This window comes from Pan troglodytes, chromosome 7 (assembly GCF_028858775.2).
Source record: "Pan troglodytes isolate AG18354 chromosome 7, NHGRI_mPanTro3-v2.0_pri, whole genome shotgun sequence".
Taxonomy (NCBI): domain Eukaryota; kingdom Metazoa; phylum Chordata; class Mammalia; order Primates; family Hominidae; genus Pan; species Pan troglodytes.
The window spans coordinates 128,647,866-128,659,310 of NC_072405.2; the positions used below are offsets into that span (position 1 = coordinate 128,647,866).

Here is an 11,445-nt window from a genome sequence, read left to right on the forward strand (position 1 = left end):
GCATTGCAGTGATAGGAAGGAGCCCTGGGATGATGGCCTGTGTATGCATGCAGAGGGCATGAGACCTCGGCTCACAGCCGCATGACACTGGGTGCTCTGCCACAGCGTCATCCCTTGCAGGGCTGTGAGGGTTTACTGTTGACATTCCAATACTGGAGTAACATACACTTTTCTGCTTTTCTCTCTACTTTGGTCTTAGCCCTCATACTTGCCCCATCACAAACCACAAACTCCAGCCATACCAAACAAGTCCATTTCTTGAATCTCACCACCATCTCTGGAATGCTTTCCCTTGTTAAGTCTCAGTTCTGGAGTCCCCTGCTTCTTGACCTCCGAACCTCTCCCTTTTAAGGGAAGTTAGGGGCCCTTCTAGTGACCTCATATTTATCTCATGCTTAGTAATTTGTCTTCCCGAGGAAATGTCTGTCTCATGAGGAAAACATGGGACTCTTGCAGGCAGGGAATGTGTGGTATTTGCCTTCCAGCATTAGCACAGTGCCTGAAAAATAGAAGGTACTCACACACAGTTATCGCAGGGAAGGCTTTTCTGAGTTGATTTACTCCAGCTCCCAGACTCTCCTTCCCTCACTCACATCTTTTCCTGGTGGGAGAGACCCTAAGTTCTAAAAGCCAGTGTCTGCCAGAGGCTTGTTCCTTGAACTTCTAATTTCCAACAGTCACCTCCTCTCTGTGCACAGTTGAGATTTTTATGCGACAAAATAAGTTGACAGGGGCTCAGTGACAAGTTTGCTGTGTTATGGCGCTCCAACCTCATTGAAAAACCCTTCTCATCTACCTCCTCCACCAAGTTCCACCACTCTCTGGGTAGAAGCCAATGCCCAGGCTTGCTCAGCTTTCTGTATCATGATCCCAAGTGTATCACTTCTGAAAAAGAAGGGATGTTCATGAATAGCTGATGTTGATGTTAAAATATACCCTAGATGAAGAATTTCCTCACCCACACCTATCTTTTAGAATAAGTTATGATTCTTTTGTTTTTTTTTTAATTTACAAGTTAGGGCCAAGAAGGAGTGTCCCATTTTCAGGACAGATCAAGGGAGTATTCAATACAGAAGGACTTGACTTATAGTAAAGTGTTAGTCACTAGGAGCTCAAGAGATACTTTAAAGGACCAGGATTTATGTACTCCATTCTCCTCTAGCCTCCTCTTTGATCACTGACCTTCTCAACCTTTACGGTATAACCTTTAATCCAATCACACTGTACTCAGTGATCAAATAGCCCAGGCACCATGCCTCTGGTGCGTGTGTGTGCGCGTTGGCGGGGGGCGGGGATATGTCTCTGTGTGTGTGTGTGTGCATTGTCGGGGGGTATGTGTGTGTGTGTGCGCATTGGCAGGGGGTATGTCTGTGTGTGTGTGTGTGTGCACACATTGGCGGGGGGCAGGGGTATGTCTGTGTCTGTGTGTGTGTGTGGGGGGGGAGTGTCCCACCCCTTCAGTGCCCATCCTGCAAACCAATAATCCTCTTTCAAGATGCAGCCCAAACAGCACATCTTCTGCAAAGCACTCCCACAGTTAGAAATATAAACAAAGTACTATGGAAGAAGCTATTAATACTTATGTCATTGTATTCTAATTTATCTGTTTACACATCTCTATTTACATATTTATTTAACAACCCATTATTGAGCATCAGGCACCAATCGGTGAGCTCTTTGAGTACCTGGCCTGTGTCTGTCATTCCTATCATGCTAGACCTCAACACCGTACCTGGCATAAGCTATGTACACAGTATCTCTTTGGTGCATGAAACAATGATGGAAAGATAAAACCCAGCTCTTTGATATTCAGGAATGATTATGCTCATGTTATAGTGAAGAGATGCCTGCCTTTGTATCTAAGATATGCAGGAAATTTATCACAATATCTTCTTCCCCTTCCCCTTCCCATTCCTTCCCCCTCTCCTCCCTTACCCTCCTCTTTATTTTTAATAAATAACTCTTATTGTCAGGAAGTTCTTCTCAAATCAAATTGGAATCACACCTCCCATAATTTGAGCATCATTTGGAATCGGCCTTTCTCTTTTGTTTTTGAGACAGGGTCTCATTCTGTTACCCAGGCTGGAGTGCAGTGGAGCGATCATGGCTCACTGAAGCCTCAACCTCCCAGGCTCAAGCGATCCTCCCACCTCAGCCTCCAGAATAGCTGGGGCTACTGTCATGCACCACCATACCCGGCTAATTTTTGTATTTTTTAGCAGAGATTGGGATTCACCATGTTGCCCAGGCTGGTCTCGAACTGGTCTCAAGCCATCCTCCTGCCTCTGCCTCTCAAAGTGCTGGATTAAGGGCATGAGACACCATGCCCGGCTCTCCCTTTCTTTGAAGTTGCAATCATTGCTCTTCGTAACTCTTCATATATTTGAAAATTATTCTAACATTTTCTCAGCCAGTCCCACTTCCCAAACACGTGGTGTGAGAGTTCCAGTTAACTTTACTGTGCTCATGGAGACCAGTTTTCAAGTCTAGATCTCTTTTTAAAATATGTTCTCCTGTGTCATGTTGAAGGTCTTTGCATCACACTGCAGTTGCGGGTCCAGAAACGTCCTAGCCCCAGCGAAGGCACAGCCACCACTCAAGGAGGAACTTCCTGCATCTGTTAGCAGTACACATGCAAGACCTCAAAGGTCCTCTACCTACTGTGCAATGCTCCCAATGTGGCTCATCCAGGACTGCTATCGTTGTCTCAACCAACAAATCCAGATTTTCCCTCCTCTTCCATTTGTGCATGTAACTCGCAGCTTTCCACCAGGATCATGTTTCCCACTCTCTCACCCAATACTGCAAAGTAGTTGAGGTTGGTTTTCCAAGAAATTGTCTTCCCTCACTATTTAGGGGACTTGACATAAAGCTACTTTGTCCAAAGTCCCAAGTACAATGTCAAATCGTACCTAGCAAAGAATTTTCAGGAACTACTGATTCTCCCACAACCTGGTGTGACACACTAAATGCTTTCCCCTTTTATCTTGCTATTCTGAGGGTGGCATGCCAGTTTATCATTAAAGTGTGTGCCGAATCTTTCAGTTGTGCCATGCTATCTACCACCCTAGGGAATGGTTAGCCATTGAACATTCTTCCTCTGGCACCAGGAATGCAATATGAGATGTCAGGTTAGGTAAAATAGGAACAAGGAAGTAACATGCACTGAGGGCCTTTTCTATGGCAGGTACTGCACTTGTATTTTGTTTTGGGACAGGGTCACCCAGGCTAGAGCGCAGTGGCATGATCATGGCTCACCGCAGCCTCGACCTGCTTGGCTCAAGCAATCACCTCAGCCTCCCTAGTAGCTGGGACAACAGGTGCACACCACTAGCCCACTAAGTTTTGTACTTTTTATAAAGACGGGGTTGCCCAGGCTGGTCTCTAACTCCTGGGCTCAAGCAATCCATTGCTTTTGCCTCTGAAAGCGCTGGGATTACAGGCATAAGGCACCACACCCAGCCCACGTTTTCCTTTACTCCTTAAAACCACCTCATGATGTAAGGAGATGTTACTTCCATGCTGCAACTTAGTTCATTAAGATTTGGCAAGATTTGGCATCAGTAATCTGATGCTAGTCACATGATCAGAGAGTGACGGCACAGACATTTGAACCCAGTTCTGACTAACTCTAAAACAATAGCAGGATTTTCCTTCTAGAAAAGGTAATTAAACATCAGGATACATTGTCAGAGAGGGCTAAATATGATCATTTTCTTGAAAGCTTAGAAACAAGCATAATTGCTCTCTTCTATGGATAGGTCATACATGGTTTTACCTAAAATCAGGAGCATGGACAATACAACCTTTCAAAGCTTCTTTTGAGTCTACGATTTTTATCATGATAGAATTGTCTTAATGAATTGAGGAAGAAAGGGCCTTATGCTTCAGGAATTCTACCCATACCGTCTCCATTTGAAATTTTCAGTGCATGTGTCTTTATAGCAGCATGATTTATAATCCTTTGGGTAGATACCCCGTAATGGGATGGCTGGTTCAAATGGTATTTCTAGTTCTAGATCCTTGAGGAATTGCCACACTGTCTTCCACAGTGGTTGAACTAGTTTACAGTCCCACCAACAGTGTAAAAGTGTTCCTACTTCTCCACATCCTCTCCAGCACCTGTTGTTTCCTGACTTTTTAATGATTGCCATTCTAATTACTGTGGCACTATTCACATTAGCAAAGACTTGGAACCAACTCAAATATCCATCAATGATAGACTGGATTAAGAAAATGTGGCACATACACACCATGGAATACTATGCAGCCATAAAAAGGATGAGTTCATGTCCTTTGTAGGGACATGGATGAAGCTGGAAACCATCATTCTGAGCAAACTATTGCAAGGACAGAAAACCAAACACTGCATGTTCTCATTCATAGGTGGGAATTGAGCAATGAGAACACTTGGACACAGGGTGGGGAACATCACACACCGGGGCCTGTAGTGGAATGGGAGAAAGGGAGAGGGATAGCATTAGGAGATATACCTAATGTAAATGATGAGGTAATGGATGCAGCACACCAACATGGCACATGCATACATATGTAACAAACCTGCACGTTGTGCACATGTACCCTAGAACTTAAAGTATAATTAAAAAAAGAAAAAAAAAAGAAAGAGAGAAATAAAAAAAAAAGAAATTTTCAGTGCTCCAGATTATGGGACAAGATTATGCAAACAAAGCGGGTCCTAGTAATTGCTGGCTTGGAACCAGTAATCCATGTCGCACACCAGCTCTGCTTTTGCACATCACTGTCCCTGTGCATGCCCTGGGTTTTAAGGTATTGATTGATTCAGATCCCTCCAAAGCAGGGAGACCAAGCATGCTATCTTGTCATGCTTTCTTTATTTCACCTTCTAGTCATGTCCTTCAGGGTGGGCAATACAGTAGTGCCCCCTTATCCACATTTTTGCTTTCTGCCGTTTTAGTTACCTAGGGTCAACCTCAGCCTAAAAATATCACATGAAAAATTCCAAAAATAAACGATTCATAAGTTTTAAGTTACATACCATTCTAAAGGACATGATAAAATCTCATGGCCTCCCACACGCTGTCCCAAAGAGGGACATGAACTCAGCATGTATCCACACTGTAGACACTCCCTCCTTAGTCACCGTCTTGCTTCTCAGACGGACTGTCCTGATATTGCAGTGTTTCTATTAAAGTAACTCTTATTTTACTTAGTAATTGATCCAAAGCTCAAGAGTAGTGATGCTAGCAATCAGGATATGCCAAAGAGAAGCCGTACATTGATTCCTTTAAGTGAAATAGTGAAAGTTCTCAACTTAATAAGGAAACAACAACAAAAATGTATGCTGAGGTTGCTAAGATCTGTGGTAAGAACGAATCTTCTATCCATTAAATTGTGAAGAAACAAAAAGAAATTAATGCATACTATACATAGGATGCCAGTTTAAGGCTTCCACCAGGGGTCTTGGAAGGTATCCCCTACAGATAAGGAGAGACTACTGTACAGCTTTTACTCACTTAACAATGTAGCACCTATCTAAAGACAGAAGTCTTGGGCCATGAGATTCTAGATTTAAATGTACTGAAATCATCAGGATAGCAGATCACACAGAAAACACTCAACAGCTAAGCGTAATGTATAACTACTCTACAGATACAAGAAAGGTTGTGAAACTTAAAAGGACAGAAACAAAGATTAGCAAGTAATGTTTTCCCAAAGACATAAATTCTTCCCTTTTTGAAAGTGGATCTCTTCAGCTAGAATTGGATGAAGTATGCAGTCAGTACATAAGATGTGCAAGTTAATAACCACTTGTTATTAATAGTTTCTGCAGCTGCTATTTAATTTTAATAATATTTGATATCAATTCTTATTCTTTGGCCTAATTACCAAGACAGTGAGTTTATGTTTACTTTTTGAATTCCAATGTGGAAACGGACTAAAAAACAATGTATTAAAGAATAAAATGAACCCTGATAAAGATAATGTTTTCTCCTCAAAATGTTAAGATGCTGATATACTTTTAGACTATGAGGAAGAGAGGAGTTTGGTTGCCATTGCTGTTGATTTTACCTTTTCTTTTGGGATTTCTACTTGAAGGCATTCAGAATCTATTGAGCAAAGGCAGCAAATTAACTACTGGTTAAGTATTTCACCAAGTTCTGTTTTGCACACAGAAAGTCATTTCTAACTATAGCTCAGCCTCCCTGGGCTAGAACACAGCCCTGTTGCTTGGAAATTGACAGGGCAGCAAAGGCATCCCTCCCTAACAATTTCCTGACAACCTCATGTTTTTGTTATTTAACATAAACAAATAGAAATCTTCCAAAACCCAAATGAATGTTAATCAACACTCTGTAAAATGTTGATCATATCAATATATTGACATCGATACTCTAGCTCACTGGGAGAATCAAGAATGAGCTGCCACTTATCTCTAAGATTAAACAAAGATCTTTGCTTCTCCTCTGTCCTATTTCACTAACAACCTCATAAAGAAAGAAAGGGGGCCAGGCACAGTGGCTCACACCTGTAGTCCCAGCATTTTGGGAGGCTGAGGTGTGAGGATTGTTTGAGTCCAGCCAGGAGTTTGAGACCAGCCTGGGCAATATAGGGAGACCCTGTCTCTACAGAAAATAAAAAATTAGCCAGGCTTGGTAGTGCATGCCTGTAGTCCCAGCTACTTGGGAGTCTGAGGCAGTAGGATCACTTGAGGCTGGGGAGGTGAGGGCTGTAGTGAGCTCTGATTGCGCCACTGCACTCCAGCCTGAGCCACAGAGTGAGACCCTGTCTTAAAAAATGAAGAGAAAAGAAAGAAAAGGAAAGAGAGAGAGAAAGAAAAATGCACAAGCTGACACTTTGCTAAACCTACTACAGAAAGAAAAAAGACAATTCCTCGAAATGCATGGGGAGGGTAGGTGGAAGGGGAGCAGGCTGATTACAATCAGGGCCTTCCTCACATCTCTGTTAAAAAATCAAGCAAAACTCTGGTATCTATCCTAAATCTTTTGGCTGCAGCCGCAGCTTTGAGGAGTGGTGCTGATCACGTGGCCTTGCTGCGTTTCTGCGGTCTGTGCAAGCACAGCCTGATGGAATGATGCGGCAGTGATTTTGTTCTTGCTTTTCTGATGGGTCCCTGAGGGTGATTCTGAGTAATTGTGTCTCTGTTCCTGCAGCTGCGATGGGTCAGTCCTCTCTTTCTCCTCCCCATGCACTCACTTCAACACTGAGAGGCTGTCTCTTCAGAGCAGGTGGTTTGCAGCCCCTTGCCCCTGTCAGGGCTCCTCCAGGGCACATTTTCACACATCTTGTAGTTTCATCTGGGTATGGGTGTGAACAGAGGCCAAGCACAGATGAAATGGTGTTTCTGAATAAAAGAATGTGCTACCCAGGCGGCATGACCGGCATTTAATTTGCTGCCTGTGTTCAATAGACTGTGAGCTCCTCAAGGGCAGGGATCGTGTCTCATTTGTCTTTGTACCCTCGGTGACTAACACACATTCATTTGTTCATTCATTTATTCAACAAACATTTACTGAGAGCTGGAGGAACAAGATGAATAAGGCACAGGCTTCAACAAAGAAGTAGACATTTCATTTGCCCCACAGGCTGTATTGCCATGGAATAAATTTCTAGAACGTTAAAAGATACACAAATATACACCCAAAAGAAAAACACAAAAGCTGAGCTGACTTATTCATAGACTCAACCATGTCAAAGATGAATGGGAGCTGCCTTTATATAGATAAGAAAACCAGTTACCAGGGGTGACAAATTCTTGACCTTATGCTCTCTTTACCTTGCCAAGGGGGCCCATGGAAGTAAAGTATTTCAAGTAGACATTTTATTTGCTGTCTGTATCATTCTTGCCCTTACAACTTAATTTTGTCATGTATATACTCATACATATATGTATATATGTATATTATTATTTTTAATATTTTAATTCCCTGCCAGGCACAGTGGCTCATGCCTGTAATCCCAGCACTTTGGGAGGCCAAGGTGGGTGGATCACTTGAGGCCAGGAGCTGGAAACCAGCCTGGCCAATATGGCGAAACCCTGTCTTCACTAAAAATACAAAAATTAGCTGGGTGTAGTGGTGCAAGCCTATAGTCCCAGCTGCTTGGGAGGCTGAGGCAGGAGAATCACTTGAACCCGGGAGGTGGAGGTTGCAGTGAGCCAAGATTTTGTCACTGTACTCCAGCCTGGGCAACAGAGTGAGACTCTGTCTCAAAAAAATTTTAATTTCCAAAAGTATACACAATTCAAGGTTCTCCAGACTGAAATTTAAATAAAGATTATGACCCAAATTCCTATAGGAGCCAGGATGTAAAACAATTGAAGTAAAGCCAGAGGAAGGAATGGGGATCAGAACAGAGCGCACTGGAAAGGCATTCTCTTGTTTCAGTGGTCTATTCTAAATTTGTGGCTTAAAACAATCATTTTTACTTTGTTCACACTTTTGTGGGTGAGGCATTCCTGAAGGGCTCAGCTGGGTGGCTTATTTCTGATCCTTATGACATCACCTCATGGGGATGAAAAACGAATGGCTTCTTCATTTGTGTATCTGTCACCTTAGCGCTCCTTGACCTTTCTGTCTTTCTCCATGTGGTGTTTCTTCCTCTAGGGCCTCTTCATGTGGCTTGGTCTTCTCACAGCATGGTGGTCTCAGGGTAGCTGGCCTTGTGACATGGTGCCTCACTGCCCTGAACACGTGTCCCAACAGATAGAAAATGAGCCAGTGTATGCCTAGCTTAGCCTCACCTCTCGTATTTCACTGATAAGAGCAGTCACTAAGCCTTCCCAGATCCAAGAGGAGCATACCTAGACCCCACCTCTCAAGTAAAGAAATGTTATATAATTTACAAACATCTTTAATATGCCATAGTCTAAGAGACCACCTCTATGCATCAGATTATTGCATTGTGTGGCTGTGGCCCAGTCTGAATCTGTTCAGGCTGCACCATAGACAGACTGGGTAGTTTATCAACCACAGAAATTTATCTCTCATGGTTCTAGAGGCTGAACGTCTGGGATCAGGATGCCTGTGTGGTCAGTTTCTGGTGCCGGCTGCAGATGCCAACCTCTCCTTGTGTCTTTGCATAGTGGAAAGCAAGTGAGAGAGCTCTCTGGGACCCCTTTTATAAGGGCACTGATCCAATCACTTCCCAAAAGCCACACCTCCAAATGCCATCAGATTGGGATTAGTGTTTTGACATATCAATTTCGGGAGGGCACAAACAGGCAGTATATGACAGGCCCAGTGTCAAAATAGTTTAAATTTTTAAAATAGAAGATAAACATTTATATTTTAAATTGTTGAAATCTGGTTTTAAATATTGACAACTAATTCAAATTTTCTGAAACCTTCTGTGTGGCAGACATGCATATTCACAGAAATGGCTCATGCCCACCATTGTGTACTCTCTGCTTAAAGCACTAAACCAAATTCTTATGAAAAAGTTTTAAGAGGCCTGGTGTGGTGGCTTATGCCTGTAATCCCAGCACTTTGGGAGGCCAAGGTGGGCAGATCACCTGAGGTCAGGAGTTCGAGACCAGCCGGGCCAACATGGCAAAACCCCGTCTCTACTAAAAATAAAAAAAAAATTAGCCAGGCTTGGTGGCAGGCATCTGTAATCCCAGCTACTCAGGAGGCTGAGGCATGAGAGTCATTTGAACCCAGGAAGTGGAGGTTGCAGTGAGTCGAGATCATGCCACTGCACACCAGCCTGGGCGACAGAGCAAGACTGTCTCAAAAAAAAAAAAAAAGTTTTAAGAGACTACTGACATATATTTGGAAACATTTTGCCTACATCTTAAAATAACAATCTTAAAAGTGTTTCACTGTCTTTGATAAGAGACTTGAAACCCATCAATCGTAGATAAGGGATCTTTCTACATAACTCTATCATGCCCACAAGAGAAAATCGAATATCTCCTACTTTGAAATTTCCCTTTTCCCATTTCTATCTTGGCCAAATTACAATCTGATGAAGAATATAGTGAGCTTCATTTCTTGTTGAACTTGACTGAGAACTAGAAATGTAAGATGACGATGGAAGTACTGACTTAATGCCCCAAAGGAAAGAAAGACAAAAAGAATCCCACAAATTGAATAAGAAGTCACTGATATAAACAGTCCCAAATCCAGATTAGTAGTTCTCAAACGCTAGTGAAAGAATCACCTTCTGACTCAGAAGAACTAGGAGATGTCCCAAGAATCTTCATTTTCAATTGATTACTCTAGAGGATTCTGATGTAGGTGGGCCATGTACTGCATTGCTGGTATTCAATTACATCAACAGGCTTTTGACAGACAGAAAAATGGGCACAGCTATAGTCAGGATGGTGCCTCCTTTGAGGAGTTGGTGGTGGAGGTGGTAGCATTGCAGTCAAGATAAGAATGTATATGGTGGACCCCATTTCCCTGACCCAGTGTGGAAAAAGTGCTAGGAGTAGGAAATAGGGTTCTAGCTCTAATTTAGTATTGGCCAACTAAGTGAGCTCACAGAAGTCATTTCCCCTCTGAAGACCTCAGTTTCCTCATCTGTAAGATGAGGAGGGTTGGCCTGGGCTCCAACAATGGCAAGTGCAATTCCCCACATCCCATGCAGGAGGCAGGTCCTGCTCACCCCGTGCACCAATCTTTCCTCAATTCTCCTCTACTCAGCCACTTCCAACAGAGTGGAGTTAGCAAATTGGTTATAACCAATTTTCCAGCCTTGATGGAGGATCTCAGGGATCTCTTTCTCTTCCTGCTTGTGTGGCTACATGATAGTTTTGGAGAGAAAATCTGGTGGAAAAAATAATAAAAGGTAGTTTTGGAGGGGGGGAATCATTTTGGGGACAGATGCTAACCAGAAATGGCAACATGCAAAAATCGACAGGGGAGTAGTATCAAACAGCCTGCAAGCCAGTCCCAGGCCTATTTTGGTTAACATGGTAATGAAGATCTTTGTGGTTTCCTCTAGAGTATCCCAGCAGCCACATCCCAGGACAATCAACAGGAGGGGCTGGGTTGGGATTAGGGTGAGCAAATTTGTGATCTTGTACATACATAAACTTAAGAGTAAGTGCCTTTTTACATTTTGTGCCAAGCACTTTGCTTGCCTTACCTCATCCTGGCCCTGAAGAGGTGTATTAGAACAATAGAGTTGCAAGCTCACTGAAGTTTCCATCTCTACCATAGACCCCTTGGGCCAAGGAGTGTATTGTGTAGAGGGGGAAATGCAAACAGATCAGCGGACTAGGTCAGGACTTCCATGGATTTGATTTACTGAGGGGCACTCAATATAATGGACACAAGCTTTGGATCTGCACTGGGTTAGCTGTGCAACTTCGGTTAAGTTACTTAACCTCTAAGTTTCAGCTATCTGATTTGTGAAGTGGGAATAAGAATATCTTCCTGGCAGGGATGTTGTAAAGACTGAGAATATGGCACATAGTACATGGTCATTACATGGAAA

The 11,445-nt window shown here is 43.0% G+C and overlaps 1 protein-coding gene across 8 annotated transcripts in view; it reads right to left on the reverse strand.

Moving 5' to 3' along the window:
• The window catches only part of SAMD12 (sterile alpha motif domain containing 12), a 492,602-nt gene that overhangs the window by 201,427 nt on the left and 279,730 nt on the right, over positions 1-11,445 (reverse strand). The window lies entirely within an intron of this gene.